Source organism: Rhinoderma darwinii, chromosome 5, assembly GCF_050947455.1.
Source record: "Rhinoderma darwinii isolate aRhiDar2 chromosome 5, aRhiDar2.hap1, whole genome shotgun sequence".
In the NCBI taxonomy this organism is placed as follows: domain Eukaryota; kingdom Metazoa; phylum Chordata; class Amphibia; order Anura; family Rhinodermatidae; genus Rhinoderma; species Rhinoderma darwinii.
This window is the reverse complement of record NC_134691.1, coordinates 186,035,281-186,052,778: the sequence shown is the minus strand read 5'-3', so window position 1 is coordinate 186,052,778 and position 17,498 is coordinate 186,035,281. Positions and strand designations below refer to the sequence as shown.

Genomic DNA, 17,498 nt, shown 5'->3' with positions numbered 1-17,498 from the left:
ACTATAAATGTTATTAAAAAGAGCGCTAAATTTAAGAATCTGTGTATTTTACAGCTTATAAAAAAAAAAACTCCAAGGATAAAACTTTGAATTTTTTAATAGGAGAGGGAGTCCCTCAGAACGAAGACTTGGCCAGCAGCTCATTGGCACCTGAAACATTCCGACAAGACTTAGGAAGAAGACTTTGCTTATCTTGCTTACTGCCTGTACTGACTGGGAGTGCGCTACACAAGAAGAAGGGCAGGTGATTCTACTACAAAGCCTGCCCATCATTAATGTACAGTATACAAAATAGTAGCAGAAAAAGATGTAGATTATGATCATTAGGCGAACGTCAGCGAGTGATAAAAAGTTATTTTGATTTAGGGTCATTTATTTTATGGTACATCTACATTATTCTACAGAACCTAAGGCCTTTGAACAGCATTGTTTATGCATTATTTTTTTTTAGCCTTAATTTATACAGCTGACCATAACAACCACTAACAAAATCTGGCCTAAATTGCACCTTCTTTATGGCGCAAATCATTTTTGACACATTTAACAATGAAATTCACCAAAAAGAACAGATGATTGTGAATTGTCTGACAATAGGCGTGGAAAGTACCATGGCTATAGATGCACCAAACTGTGCCGAAAAAAAATAAATTATTGTCTATACCACCTCTTGGTTGGCTTGATTTAAAGTTAGACAGAAGTTTCTAAAGGTGCGGCAAATTTATCATCCATCATGAGCCACTGTGATCAATTTGGCGCACCTAGTCTGATTTTTAGCTGTCTCAATTTAAGACCGTATTAGTAAATCTGACCTATTGTTTTAACACTAAGTGAGCCACATGTCCATGTGGAAATAATCGCAGCCATGGTTCCTGGAAACTAAAAATTACTAAAAGTGGTTTTACGCGGGCAGATGTTACACAGGGCAATGATCGAGACCGATTGCCCTTGTAAAACGGCCTTTAAGATGAGGGAGTGTATTTTGACAGGATGTACAGTGAAGGAAATAAGTATTTGATCCCTTGCTGATTTTGTAAGTTTGCCCACTGTCAAAGACATGAACAGTCTAGAATTTTTAGGCTAGGTTAATTTTACCAGTGAGAGATAGATTATATAAAAAAAAAACTGAAAATCACATTGTCAAAATTATATATATTTATTTGCATTGTGCACAGAGAAATAAGTATTTGATCCCCTACCAACTATTAAGAGTTCAGCCTCCTCCAGACCAGTTACACGCTCCAAATCAACTTGATGCCTGCATTAAAGACAGCTGTCTTAAATGGTCACCTGTATAAAAGACTCCTGTCCACAGACTCAATTAGTCAGTCTGACTCTAACCTCTACAACATGGGCAAGACCAAAGAGCTTTCTAAGGATGTCAGGGACAAGATCATAGACCTGCACAAGGCTGGAATGGGCTACAAAACCATAAGTAAGACGCTGGGTGAGAAGGAGACAACTGTTGGTGCAATAGTAAGAAAATGGAAGACATACAAAATGACTGTCAATCGAAATCGATCTGGGGCTCCATGCAAAATCTTACCTCGTGGGGTATCCTTGATCCTGAGGAAGGTGAGAGCTCAGCCAAAAACTACATGGGGGGAACTTGTTAATGATCTCAAGGCAGCTGGGACCACAGTCACCAAGAAAACCATTGGTAACACATTACGCCGTAATGGATTAAAATCCTGCAGTGCCCGCAAGGTCCCCCTGCTCAAGAAGGCACATGTACAGGCCCGTCTGAAGTTTGCAAATGAACATCTGGATGATTCTGAGAGTGATTGGGAGAAGGTGCTGTGGTCAGATGAGACTAAAATTGAGCTCTTTGGCATTAACTCAACTCGCCGTGTTTGGAGGAAGAGAAATGCTGCCTATGACCCAAAGAACACCGTCCCCACTGTCAAGCATGGAGGTGGAAACATGATGTTTTGGGGGTGTTTCTCTGCTAAGGGCACTGGACTACTTCACCGCATCAATGGGAGAATGGATGGAGCCATGTACCGTCAAATCCTGAGTGACAAACTCCTTCCCTCCAACAGGACATTAAAAATGGCTCGTGGCTGGGTCTTCCAGCACGACAATGACCCGAAACATACAGCCAAGGCAACAGAGGAGTGGCTCAAAAAGAAGCACATTAAGGTCATGGAGTGGCCTAGCCAGTCTCCAGACCTTAATCCCATCGAAAACTTATGGAGGGAGCTGAAGATCCGAGTTGCCAAGTGACAGCCTCGAAATCTTAATGATTTACAGATGATCTGCAAAGAGGAGTGGGCCAAAATTCCATCTAACATGTGTGCAAACCTCATCATCAACTACAAAAAACATCTGACTGCTGTGCTTGCCAAGGGTTTTGCCACCAAGTATTAAGTCTTGTTTGCCAAAGGGATCAAATACTTATTTCTCTGTGCACAATGCAAATAAATATATATAATTTTGACAATGTGATTTTCAGGTTTTTTTTTAATATAATCTATCTCTCACTAGTAAAATTAACCTAGCCTAAAAATTCTAGACTGTTCATGTCTTTGACAGTGGGCAAACTTACAAAATCAGCAAGGGGTCAAATACTTATTTCCTTCACTGTATATTGTAAACAAACCAAGAGCAGTGTTAATGGGGACGGAGCTGAACTTTAAATAGTCTCTAAATATAGAAGATAATTACATAAAAAGCATTTGGACACACACACACACACACACACACACACACACACACACACGATCATTAATGCAGTACAGACACATACAAAAGAGATCCTATGAACTGAAACAGCACCATCCCATTATTACCACATGGCAACACCATTCTGGGCACTACTCAGATTGAAAAGAAAACTAACGCATGACGGCGCTGCTATCAAGTGAATATGCATCTTGTATTACTATGTAGGTTGTGGGAAAGTCTGTCCTTATTGTCATCCCACTTCTAGCTACCTAAAATATCTGGATAAAGATAGACTGTTGCGTAGGATACAAGGACGAGCTGCGTTCTGCACAAGCGCTGTTAAAATGGCGAGAAAGAAATGTCTATGGACAAAACGGTCGCCATTTTATAGAATGAATGGAATACTTTGAGCAGTTTTTATCTGGCGCATGGGCACAGTGGCAGAGAAACACAGCAAAAGTTTAAAAAGGTTATATTTAATAAGTATGCTCTTTTCATATTTTATGTTCATCAGTCCCTATTTTATGGAAAGTGGCCAACCCCCTTAATATATCTTTAAGGCCAGATTCAGACATGTAGTTTTGATGCATCAAAAACGATGTGCGTGATTCTAGCCTAAAGTTTTCTAAAAATCTGTCTTTCTAATACAAACATCAAATCCCCTACAAATAGTGTTAAATAATGAAATTCTGGCTCCCTGCAGCAGCCACAAGGGGGAGCTTACTCATGTTTCCCCTGTGGAGGCCGCAGACAGCCAGAACTTTAGAAGTTACGTATATGCAGGGAATTTGAAACGCTCTATTAGGCAATTTAAACTGCACAGAAAAACAGCGTTATTAAAATGTAATATGAGATTTTTAAGGCGCTTTTAATTTGGTGTCAATGTAACGTATGACCACACTAAAAAAAACTATTTAAAAAAAAAAAACACTACGAAAAATGCACAAAATGCTTAGTGTGAATCCAGCCCTATGACTGTCCGTGTGGCGTCAATGTGGTTTCTGTGTGGCATCCGTTTTTTCTCATCTGTGTTTTTCTTCTGCAAGCACTTCCTGGTTTTACTTTTTTTCTCTGCATTTCTTTAGCAGCCAATGCGTAAAACACTGACAGCACACGGATGTCGCCCGTGTGCTGCCCGTTGTTTTTACACCGATTGACTTCAATGGGCATCAAGGTCCACAAGAACGGACCAGAATATGACATGCAGTGAGTTTCACGCAACAGACACATGCTTCGTGAAAAAAAACGGACGTCTGAGTAGCCCCATTGAATTGCATTGGTCAGTGTGCTTTCAGTTATTTCAAGGGACAGCACACAGATGTGAAAACCGCTTGTCCAAATAACAAAGAAGTTTGGACCTTATAGAAAATGGCGTTTAAGGGAGGACTATATAAAACGGTCAATAGGGGTCTAAAGCAGAATCAATTTATATATTACATTACAGGAGTTCTCCAGGATTAGAAACACATAGCTGCGGAAAAATCTGCAGCATTTCGGTCTCGTGTAAATACAGCCTTACAGTTGCATTTCAGGTTTGCCAACTTTTCAGTCATGCATAATAAATGCTGGAAGAAAAAAAGGTTTCAGAACTATCCAACAAAAAGATACAAATCCACACCCCCTATCCGCGGCCAGCTTTTTAAAGGAAACAAAGCTATTTTCACGTCAGATCTGTTGCATATTGTTTAATCAATGCATTAACCTAAAAAGTCTGCTAACTCCGCTGTCAAATACCATGAAGTGTATCGGAAGGGGTCACGAGTTGTGTGATCTCACTTGTAGTCAGAAAGTGATCTTTAAAAAGACGGTGTGATTGCTTAGATCTCTCGGTTTGTCCATGTTAAGCAAGCGTTTTGCTTGTTGTACTACCTTAGTGATGGTTAGAGTCACTGACTGGAGCCACTTAAGAAGCCAACATCTTTTTGCCACCAAAATGTACCACATGTATCATAATTGGTAGAAGAAATGGATATACACGAATATTTCCATTATAAGCCATGACTAAGGACGCAGTCAGCGTCTGAAACGCGTAGGCACCGCTTCATACCACTAAACCACCCGTTGTACTCTGGAAATATACGTGTAGATTTTTTCACTATTTCTAACTACTTTGAATAAAACTTGGAATAAGTTTCCTGTTTTAACAGACACACAAAACTCAGCGCTGGATCCATTTCTTCTACCTTCCTGTTTATGCTATCCGTGTGCCGACACGAGGACCCGTGCGCTATCAACGAATTATACCCGTGATAAGGTGAGCTGGAGGAACACTCCTATTTCTTTGTTCTATCATAATTGGTACTTTCCTTTCACCAGGCAAAAAAAAAAAAAAAAAAAAAAGGAGGGCTGTGGGTTCCAGCGGCAGTTTGATTTGCCGGGCCTGCTGAATCAGTTTGATCACTTAATTCCAAAAACTTTCAGTCCTCGAGCATGCCCAAATACGGTGTTTGAGATCAGTTGTTGGAGAAATTTTGGGCATGCAAGTAATCTATCTGGTACTCCTGGGTGATGAGAATCGCAAATATTACCAAAAATATTTAACGTCCTATTTGGCGTATTTCATACTGATTACCTATCCACATGATAGGTCATCAGTATATGATCGGTTGGGGTCCGACACCCGAACACCGCACCGATCAGCTCCTCGTATGTCCGTGCCGGAAGCAGATGGCTTCGGTAACAGTATAGCGGCCGTACAGCAGTACTGCAGCTCTACTTCTGTTGAAGTGAATAGGAGCAGATTTTCCAGTACTGCGGCATAGCCGCTACTCCGTGGACGGAGCCATCTGCTTCCGACACTAGCCACTGCGTAATAACCGGTGCCTGGAGGCAGCTGGAACAACTGATCGGTGCCGTGTCCAGGTGTCGGACCCCCACCGATCATATACTGATGACCTATCTCGTGGATAGGTCATCAGTATGAAAAACTGCCTTGGGCCCAGACAACCTTAATAGATGCTATTTTCAAGAAACAGAGCCACACTTGTACATGGGTTATGTCTGAAGTACCACTCACAACCACTGGACAGATGTGGTGCTGTTGTTGGTAGAGAACAGCTATGTTTTTAGAACCTGGACAAAAAGTCCCGTGATATATTGTTATCAATTTTTTTCAAAAGCATAAATTACAGTAACAATAACCCTTCAAAGTCCCCTCTGCTGTCCTGCAAATAGAATTTAGGTGCGATTTACAATCAAACAGGCATATTTTAATACTAGCATTATTTTCCCATTACTTTATTGCCTCACCATGAGCCTATGCATTGTGCACTCAGAGCATATAAAACAGTTTGACAGTCACAAGCATTTCTGGAATTTTAATGCCATGAGGAAAGGTGTGTGCGGTCTTTACTGCATACTTATGCATGAATCGACTTATTTGTACTTTGGAATTCCAGAACTATACTGACGGAAAAATAATGTCAATGTACACACGTGGCTTCCAAACATCTTATTGATCATGTTTCAGTGTTTCCACCCAAGCAGACAAACACAAGATGGAAAAGTTTAACATTACAAGAATTCAAGTAGGCAGAAAGGATTGAACGTAATCCTCCATACCTTCATTTTATTTCTTCAGCTTTTATGTTCTCCCATGTTTTACACTAGTACTCTGGTTTCAAAGATAGACGAGATGTAGAACCAATTTAGTGATCTGCTAAAGTGGGTTTATACACAAAAACAAGGAAGGCTGAAAGGGAGTGACTGACAAACGTTTTTAGAATAGATGGCACTACAAAGTATGTGACACTAACAACCATACTCAAAGTCCCCAACAGAATCAAGAATCCTAAAGTAATATTGGTGTAATATGTATGCCAGCCATAAAGTGGCAAAAGGAAGAAAAATGTTACTGCAAATTTATTATTGCAATGTGGACCATTTTTATTATATTTGCACCATTTTTTTCAATTCATAAATTCCTGCATCTGATCATATTGTTGATAATACTTTTCATAAATTGTGTGTCCAGATGAAGTTGCCTCTGCAATACTATGATGGTGTTTTTGTTGTTTAAAGAGAACATAACAATGACTCCATTTAACCCCTTAATGGCCAGCCTAATTTAAACCTTAAAGGGAATGTGTTGCCAGCAAAAACATGTTTGTTTTTTTTTTAGTTAAACAATTAGTGTATAGGTGATTAAACATTGTTCTAATATTTTTTTTTTTTTCACGAGTCAGGAAATATTATAAATTGGATTCAATTGGATTCTAATTTATAATATTTCCCATTGCTGGTCACTAGATGGAGCCATTCCCAAAATTGCAGTATTGCATGTGGTAAAGCAACCACATTGCTTTATGCTGCAAAATTGGGTAAAAAGCCCTCGCTCTAGTGAGCTCTCAGCATCCCCCCCTCCTTTATCCTGGCTAGTGCCGGGAGAAACGAGGGGTTTGAACGGTCTAACCTCCTACACTGTGTGTCGCCATTTTTTGAGCTAACACACAGTGTAGAAGATTTACATACAGTAGTAAAGACACACTGAAACACGAACATACATAGAAATCCCTTACCTGCTCCAGTCGCCGCCGCTCCCTCCGGTCCATCCGCTCCGTCTGCTGCCGCTGCTCCATGTGCACAAGTCCGGAAGCCGCGACCGGAAGTAGTAATCTTACTGTCCGGCCGCGACTTCCGGTCCACAGGAAAATGGCGCCGGACGGCGCGCATTTCAAATTGAACTGTGTGGGAGCGGCGCATGCGCCGTTCCCACACAGCGGCGTACATGTTAGTGGATGGAACGGGCCCCGTTCGCAGTCCCTATGGGACTGGAGCTGCCGTATTCCATGTCTGTATGTGTCGTTAATCGACACATACAGAAATGGGAAAAAAAATGGCAGCCCCCATAGGGAAGAAAAAGTGTAAAAATAAGAAAAAGTAACATACAAACACACAAATTAATCCAAACGTTTTTAATAAAGCACTAACATCTTTAACATATTTAAAAAAAATTTGTGGCAACACTGTTCCTTTAATGACCAGGCTATTTTTTGCCTTTTTCCATCGTCGCATTCCAAGAGCTATAACTTTTTTATTTTTGCATCGACATAGCTGTATAAGGGCTTGTTTTTTTGCGGGACAAGTTGTGTTTTTTAAAAGCTCCATTTCGGGGTACATATAATTTATTGATTCATTTTTATTAACTTTTTGGGGGGTAATGGAAAAAAAACCATAAGTTTCGCCACTCTTGTGTCTTAGATTTACGCCGTTTACGGTGTGATATAAACATAATAACTTTATTCAGTGGGTCGATACAATTGTGGCGGTATCAAATTTATATCGATTTTGTATGTTTTACTACTTTTACACAGTAAAAAAATCTTTTTTTTCAAAATTATTTGTTTTTGTGCCGCCATGTTTTAAGAGCCATAAGTGTTTTATTTTTACACCGATGCAGCTGTTTGAGGGCTTGTTTTTTGCAGGACGACTTCTAGTTTTTATTGGTACCATTTTGGAGTACGTGCGACTTTTTGATCATCCTGACTTCAAAAAAATTTGATAAAAGGTGAACAGGAAACAGCAATTCTGGCATTGTTTTTTTATTTTATTTTTTACAGCGTTCACCGTGCGGGTTATATAACGTAATCGCTTTATAGGTGGGGTCGTTACGGATGCGGCGATACCAAACATGTGTAATTTTTTATTTCTTTTTTAAAAATTCATATTAAAAGTATTTTATAAAGGGCAAAAGTGTTTTTTTTTAATTTGGGATTTTTATTTATTATTAACTTTATTAAACTTTTTTTATAACTTTATTTTTAGTCCCACTAGGGGACCTCACTATGCGATCTTCTGATCACTGCAATACAGAAGTATTGCAGTCTATTATAAAAGCGTATTATTGCCTGAGGCATGGCCTAGCAGGCGTTCACTACAGGCAGACCTGGGGGACTTTGTTAGGCCGCCGGCTGCCATAGAAGCCATTGGCACCCTGCGATTGCAATCGCAGGGTGCCTATGGGGTGAGAGAGGGAGCTCCCTCCCTCCAAAACCACTTGGATGCGGCGCTCGCTATTGAGCGCCGCATCTAAGAGGTTAAACGAGTGAGAGCGCGGTTGAAATCAATCCCACCAGTTAGTGCAGGTGTCGGGCGGGGAACACACCGGGAGGCTAGTGTAAGGGCTCCGGTTGCCTTTGCAGCCGGCACCCTGGTAATTTAATTGCTGGCAAACCCCTATAAGTGGCAAACCCCTTAAATGCAGCGATGTCTTTTGACCGCTTCATTTAAGGGGTTAATGGCGGGGATCAGAGCAAACTTCGGTCCACGCCATTACCCCATGGTGTCAGCTGTAACATGCAGCCGACACCCGGGGATGGTGGTACCGACTCAGCTTCTGAGCCGGCGTCCACGATAGGTCTATGGATACGGAAAAATGCGGGAAGAACTAGCTCTTCATGACATATCCATATGACAAGTGTCGGGAAGGGGTTAAAGAGGCTCTGTCACCAGTTTATAACTTCCCTATCTCATACCTTATCTAATAGGTGCTTTAATGCAGAGAACTACTACGTTTTTTTAAAAAAGTTTATTATTTACAAAGTTATGATAATTTTTAGATTTATGCACATTTTTTCTAAATGACCAGCTGACCTAAATAAGCCTGAACACCACCACTATGCACACAGGAAAATCTCTTTGAATATCCCCTCACACACTCTGGTCTCTGGGGAAGTGGATTGCTTCCTGGAGATTGTACATGGGCTCGTGCAGATGGCCGTATTAGGGTCAGTTCACACTTTGCGTAAACACTGCGGAATTTCCGCAGCAGAATTCGTTGCAGCAAAGTGGATGAGATAAAACATCTCACCCACACGCTCATAAACAGTGAGCGGAAAAAAAGTGTCAGAAATTTACCTGTGGTGCAGAATTTTATTCCAAAGCATGTCAATTGTATTTGCGTAAATGCTGCTTATTCGTTGCGCGTTTTCCCCATTGAATTCAATGGGAAGGTAAAATCTCCAACAAATAGCAGTTGTTGCTTTTTATTCAGCAGGTTTGCAGCGATTCCAGCGCAAAAACCACAATTCATAAAAAAATAAAAAAAACATACTTACCCAGGAGTCTCTTTCTTCCTCCAGGCCTCCTGGGATGACTTTTCATCTCATGTGACCGCCACTGCAGGCAATCACAGGCTGCAGCAGTCTCCTGGGATACGTCATCCCAGGAGGCCAGCCTGCTAAAAGGCCGACTAAGTGATACAGATTTCCCGCAGTGGACATGACGGGGCGAAAAACCGCACCAGTTTGGGGTGGTCTTTCACCTGGAATTCCATGCGGTGTACAGGGCGGATACGTTGCGTGCTTTAACACAGTGTATCTGCCCCATGTGAACTTAGCCTTCAGGCTCCAATTTGTACAGAACCGTAAGAGGGCTGACAGAGATGGATGAGCCCTCTAATTGTACCTCTTTAGGCCCCTGATTTCATAAGGAATACAGACTTTTACTGAGATTCCGCAGCAACCTTTTTTGACCGGTGTACTCATGCTGGATGCAGCCGATTGGTATGAAACATTACAACAGGCTCAGTAATACAAAATACATATATTCATCTAATATTTTTTTACACTTTTCTTTCCCACTATAAAAAAAACATGTATTATATCAATTACCAGAAATGTAATTTGATCTATTAAAAAGACTTTCTGCTCTAAATTTCCCTTTTACTGGATTTGCTATAACAAGGACAGATTTGAGAGCCTACAGCATTTTTCACAATGAAAGGCTTATAGTAGAGCATATCAAACTATATCATTAGAGTGTGGGTGGATGTAGGAGTGTGTGTATCCAGACATTGTCATCTGTAGAGACTGTCAAAGAAAGGGGCCCTTCTTATGTCATTTCTACTCTTAAATTACAGTGGTTTACAATTATCCAATTACTTATCAATGTTCAACTATTGCGTGCATGACTCAGTCCTCTTGTCTAGTACTGATGAATAACAAAATATTTTTATAGGTCAGTTTTAGGCTATGTACACCTTTGAAGACTTTTTGTTTTTACTAAAACAGCGTATTATAAAGTTTAGTGCAACTTTGGAAATTAAAAAAAAAAAAGTGTTTACTTTTTGAGATACAGCTTCTATGTATCCAGGATACATAGAAGCTGTATCTTGCTCTGAAACCTGAATCCGTCAGGTCAGCGGAGCTGACGGCTTCTGTGACAGCGGGTCCTGCGTGTCTCTGACACACAAAAACCACCTGTAATCGATCACATCCAAGTCATAAACTTAGATGTGATCGATAACAATTGAATCCTGCGATCCGCTGTCACTGAAGCCATCATCCCCGCTGACTTGATTGATTTGGGTTTCGGCGCAAGATACAGTTTCTATGTATCCAGGGCACATAGAAACTGTATCTCACAAAATTACATTTTTTTTAATAAAAACAAAATTACACTAAACACTATAATAAATTTCTTATTCCACAAAAATACACAGCGCCTCATTGTGAGGAAAATCAAACAAATGCATATTTGGAGGGATCATTATAAAAAGAGAAGAAAATTAGGCAATGGTATTTGACAGAAAGAGTAAGGTAAATAGCTGAAGTATATAAAAACATTGAAAACGTGTTACCATTGCTATAATTATGGGAACAGAATATGGATATTAACCTAATTGTACCAATGTTAGTGATAGTACTTATGCACAAAGAAAGGGTAATTTGTACAGAGGTGGTCTCGCACCTCTGTAAAAACTTTCTACTGCATACCTCAGCTATTTGCCTTACTATTTCTATACTATTGCCTGATTTTATATTTCTTCTCTTTTACAATGATCATAATAGATTATGAACTGGTAAGGTTTCCTTGCATTATGACTAGCGCATCTTTGTGGCTCCTAATAATATTACATATCATGCATTTCTAACATCCAGCACAATTTTGTCATATTGGTATTTATAGGCTATATTTTGAATACAATATATTGCTGCAGTTGTCTGCACATTTATACAGAATTTTTAAATATGCTACTATTTAGATATTTCTACACTCTGATTGGTCTGTTTACCGGTCTGTTATGTGCAACCCCCCATTACGTAACACTTGTGATAGTTTGTTGTTTTTTTTAAACTTTTTTTTATTCTGTGTGATTGTCCATGTTTTATAGGTCTGATGAAGATGCCGGTATGGCATTGAAACGCGTAGCTGCAATAAAATACTCGCATTTCGCAAACTGTATTTGTTTGAGGTTAGCAGCGCCTCCTTTTTTTTGTCTTTCTAATTTTACATGCCTAAAGATAAGCCTGGTCCCCCTTCATTCCAAGTAAAGAATCTATCCAATTTTTATTTAATATTCAGGTAAGTCATCAAACGATCTCATACACAAATAAAATTAAAAAAATAAACATTTTAGTACACGTTACTCTTAAATTTACAGGCTTTGTTGGATGGTTGACAAACTTATGTTGAAAGTCGATGTCAATTTAGCATGTGCCTGTTATATAGATAAGATTACTCTGAATGTGCATGTAAACCCATGGAATAAACATTTGAGAAGCAAGAAAATAACTTCCTTCCATTACCAGTCAGGCATTTCTGACTTTGGCAGCAGCTTGCGGAGAACAATTCTGATAAGACTATTCATCCAAAAAATAAAACAGACTTGTCAATAACTCCTTATGTTAAGTGTTCCTCTCTCTCCACAAGTATATCCCATGCCTCCAAACATCTGCTTCCACTCAAAGTTGTAATCGTATGTATAGAGTCAACATCTGCTCCATCTTCTCCAACCAACAGAATAGGCACCTGCTGCGTAAAGGGTGCTTCACTGCAAACTGAACGGAGGCAAAGACCACATCCTGACACGAGTTCCTGTAGGCATATTCAGCTCTGAACAAAGCGAACTACTAGTGGAGATTTATCAATTATAATTCATTTTAGGCCCTGTTCACACCACGTACACGCTAAATGTGTCCATAGGGCTCCATTTGTCACACAGAAGCCAGAAGAGTGTCCCTTTGATCTCCATCAGCCTGGTATACGTTAGTATAACTTTAGTTTTTAAAAAGCATTGAATGGCGTAGCATACCATCCCGCCAGTTCCCACAAAGAGTATATCGCACCATATATGTTTAACCCCTTCATGACCAGGCCAATTGGATTTTTTTTTTTGCATTTTTGTATATTCCTCCCCAACTTGCAAAAGCAATAATTTTTTCGTCAACATAGCCGTAAGGTGGGCTTGTTTGTTGCGGGATAAGTTGTAGCTTTTCATGGCACCATTTATTGTACCGAATAATGCACTGGGGAACAAAAAATATATATATATATTTTTGGGGTGAAAAGGGCAAAAAAACAGCGATTGCGCAATTTTATAATTTTATTAGGGGGGGGGGTTGTTTTTATGGCGTCCATCAGGCGGTAAAAACAACATTCACCTTTTTCTACAGGTTGATACGATTACGGCATTACCAAAACAAAAAAATGTGTGTCGCCATATTCCGAAAGCCATAACTTTATTTTTCCGTAGATAGAGTGATTTAAGGGCTTATTTTTTTTTTGGGGCGAGCTGTAGTTTTTACTGATGCCATTTTGGGGTACATGCGACTTTTTGATCACTTTTTATTACATTTTTTGAGAGTGAAGGTGACCAAAAAAACTGAAATCTGCTGTTTTTTGGGGGGCTTTTATAGGCATTCACCAAGCAGTTTAAACGCTATATTGTGATAGTCCGGACTTTTACAGACACGGCGATACCAGTTATGTTAACTTTTAGTTTTTTTAACATTGCTTTAGGGGAAAAAAAAGGGAAAAGATTTTTGTTTTTTTTTAACTTTGAAACTTTAACAGTTTATTTTTACATTATCGATTGCATAATATACTGCAATACCAATGTATTGCAGTATATCGCTATAATGACAGACTCCTTTGAGGAGTACAAAGATAGCAGACATGGGGGCCTTCATTAGGCCCCCAGGCTGCCATGGCGATAATCGGCTACCATGGCGATAATCGGCACTCCACGACCGCACCGTGGGTGGGGGGGGGGGGGTCGATGACACATCTGATTCTAACTATTTAAACGCTGCGGTCGTGATTGACCACAGCATTTAAAGGGTTTAACCCCTTAATGACCAGCCTATTTTACACCTTAACCCCTTAAGGACACAGCCTATTTTTTCAAATCTGACATGTGTCACTTTTACCTATCCAAGCGATTCTGAGTTTTCTCGTGACACATTGGACTTTATGTTAATGGCAAAATTTGCTCGATACATTAAGTATTTAATTGTGAAAAACACCAAAATTTAGCGAAAAATTACAAAAATTAGCATTTTTCTAAATTGATATGTATCTGCTTGTAAGGCTGGGTTCACACGACCTATTTTCAGACGTAAACGAGGCGTATAATGCCTCGTTTTACGTCTGAAAATAGGGCTGCAATACGTCAGCAAACATCTGCCCATTCATTTGAATGGGTTTGCCGACGTACTGTGCAGACAACCTGTCATTTACGCGTCGTCGTTTGACAGCTGTCAAACTACGACGCGTAAATGGACTGCCTCGGCAAAAAAGTGCAGGGCACTTCTTTGCCACGTAATTTGAGCTGTTCTTCATTGAACTCAATGAAGCACAGCTCAAGATTTACGAGCGTCTCAGAGCGTCTCAGGCGCCTCGTAAATTACGAGGAGGAGCATTTACGTGTGAAACGAGGCAGCTGTAAACAGTCTGTCTTTTCACACGTAAATGCCTCTCATCGTGTGAACATACCCTAAGATAGATAGTAATACCACACAAAATTGTTGCTAATTAACATCCCCCATATGTCTACTTTAGATTGGCATCGTTTTTTGAACATCCTTTTATTTTTCTATGACATCACAAGGCTTAGAACTTTAGCAGCAATTTCTCACATTTTCAAGAAAATTTCAAAAGGCTATTTTTACAGGGGCCAGTTCAGTTGTGAAGTGGATTTTAGGGCCTTATATATTAGAAACCCTCGATAAGTCACCCCATTTTAAAAACTTCACCCCTCAAAGTATTCAAAACAGCATTTAGAAAGTTTCTTAACCCTTTAGATGTTTCACAGGAATTAAGGCAAAGTAGATGTGAAATTTTCAAATTTCTTTTTTTTTTTTTGCAGAAATTCATTTTTCATCTATTTTTTTTGTAACAGAAAGTATTACCAGAGAAATGCAACTCAATATATATTGCCCAGATTCTGCAGTTTTTAGAAATACCCCACATGTGGCCCTAGTGTGGTAATGGGCTGAAGCACAGGCCTCAGAAACAAAAGGAACACTTAGAGGATTTTGGGGCCTCCTTTTTATTAGAAAATATTTTAGGCTCCATGACGGGTCTGAAAGGCTCTTGCGGCACCAAAAGAGTGGAAATCCCCCAAAAGTGACCCCATTTTGGAAACTATACTCCTTGAGGAAATTATCTAGGGGAATAGTGAGCATTTTAACCCCGCAGGTTTTTTTGCAGAAATTATAGGAAGTAGGCCGTGAAAATAAAAATCTACATTCTTTCAAAGAAAATGTAGGTTTAGCTAATTTTTTCTAATTTCCACAAGGACTAAAGGAGAAAAAGCACCAAGACATTTGTAAAGCAATTTCTCCCGAGTAAAACAATACCCCGCATGTGGTCATAAACGGCTGTTTGGACACACGGTAGGGCTTAGAAGGGAAAGAGCGCCATTTGGCTTTTGGAGCTAAAATTTAGCAGGAATGGTTTGCGGAACACACGTCGCATTTGCAAAGCCCCTAAGGGACCAAAACAGTGAAAACACCAAAAAAGTGACTCCATTTAGGAAACTACACCCCTTGAAGAATCCATCTAGGGGTGTAGTGAGCATTTTGAACCCACAGGGGTTTCATAGATTTTATTAGAATTGGGCAGTGAAGATTAAAAAAAAAATCTTTTTTTCCAATAAGACGTAGCTTTAGCTCAAAATTGTTCATTTTCTCAACAAATAAAGGAATAAAAGAACCCCAACATTTGTAAAGCAACTTCTCTGGAGTACGGCAATACCCCATTTGTGGTCAAACTGCTGTTTGGGCATACGGCAAGGATCAGAAGAGAAGGAGCGCCATTTGGCTTTTGGAGCACAGATTTTGATGGATTGGTTTCTTGACACCATGTCACTTTTGCAAAGCCCCTAAGGTACCAGTACAGTGGAAACTACCCAAAAGTGACTCCATTCACAAAACTACACCCCTTGAGGAATTCATCTAGGGGTGTAGTGAGTATTTTGACCCCACAGGTGTTTCATAGATTTTATTAGAATTGGGCAGTAGTTTTAGCTGAAAAGGTTTCATATTCTCAACAAATAAATGAAAAAAAGCACCCCAACACTTGTAAAGCAACTTCTCCTGTGTACGGAAATACCACATATGTGGTCATAAACTGCTGTTTGGGCACAGAGTAGGGCTCAGAAGGGAAGGAACGCCATTTGGCTTTTGGAGTACAGAGTTTGCTGGATTGGTTTCTGGTCGCTATGTCGCATTTGCAAAGTCCCTGTGGGACCAAAACAGTGGATCCCCCCCAGAAGTGACCCCATTTTGGAAACTACACCCCTCAAGGTATTCACCTAGGGGTGTAGTGAGCATATTAACCCCACAGGTGATTGCAACATCGAGTGCACACCAATTTCTGCCAGAGTGAAAATGGTTTTTCAATAGATATGCCAATATGTGGCGCCCAGCTTGTGCCACTGGAGACACAGACCCTAAAAATTGTTAAAAGGGTTCTCCCGGGTATGGCGATGCCATATATGTGGAAGTAAACTGCTGTTTGGGCACACTGTAGGGTTCAGAAGGGAGGTAGCGCCATTTGACTTTTGGAGCGTGGATTTTGCTTGTAGTAGTTTTGTTTTGAGTCTTACTGGTGTTTCAGTTTATAACGTGGGGTTACATGTAAGGCGGGCGGAGTATATAAGGGGCATAGTCAGGTGGTATAGTGGGGTAAAAAAAAAAAACAATACAATAATTCATAGATGTGTGTTATGCTGTGACACAATCCTTTGTGAACAGGCCGGTGTCGCACTAATAAATGGTCTTTACTTATTCCCCTTTTGGTCCACACTCGGCACCTTTGAAGCTTGGGGAATTTTGCTGGGAAAGTCTTGTCCTGGTATAATACGGGCACCCTTACTTCCAGCAGATATGTTTGGGCCCTCCCCTTCCTGGTTCCCTAATTTTAGGGGCCTTGATAATTCGCCACTTGAAATAGAAGAAACTTTCCCCTCGGGCCGGCACAACTGCATATTTTTATTTCCTGGCTTATTGGTGCCTTGACTTATTTTATTTTTTCATAGACGTAGTGGTATGACGCCAGTTTTTTTTGTGGGACGATCTGTAGTTTTTATTGGTACCATTTTGTGGTTAATGTGACTTTTTGATCACTTGTTATCCTTTTTTTTTTTTGGGAGGCAAGGTGACCAAAAAACAGCAATTCTGACATTTTTTTTAGTTCTTTTTATACAGCGTTCAACATGCATTATAAATTACATGTTAGCTTTATTCTGCGGGTCAGTCCGATTCCGGTAATACCTAATTTATAGCACTTTTTTATGTTTCACAACTTTTTGCACAATAAAATAACTTTTGTAAAGAGAATGGATTTTGGAAGTTGAGAGAGCCATAACGGTTTTACATTTTTCGTCGACGGAGCTGTATGAGGGCTTGTTTTTAGCGAGACGAGTTATAGTTTTTATAGGTAACATTTTTAGGTACATGCGACTTTTTGATCACTTTTTATTTCAATTTTTGGAAGACAAAGTGACCAAAAAATAGCAATTATGTAAGTATTTTTTAGTTATTTTTTTTACGGCGTTCACTGTGCGGAATAAATAACATAATATTTTTATAGTTCAGGTCGTTACGGTC

The 17,498-nt window shown here is 39.8% G+C and overlaps 2 protein-coding genes across 4 annotated transcripts in view; one reads left to right on the top strand and one right to left on the bottom strand.

The window, feature by feature from the left end:
• Positions 1 to 248, top strand: part of ABITRAM (actin binding transcription modulator) — a 159,078-nt gene extending 158,830 nt beyond the window's left edge. Inside the window, exon 9 of the mRNA XM_075826788.1 lies at positions 103 to 248. The gene's annotated coding sequence lies outside the window, so the exon portion shown is untranslated. The remainder of the gene's footprint in view (positions 1 to 102) is intronic.
• Positions 1 to 17,498, bottom strand: part of CTNNAL1 (catenin alpha like 1) — a 223,378-nt gene that overhangs the window by 124,002 nt on the left and 81,878 nt on the right. The gene's annotated exons all lie outside the window — the stretch shown is intronic.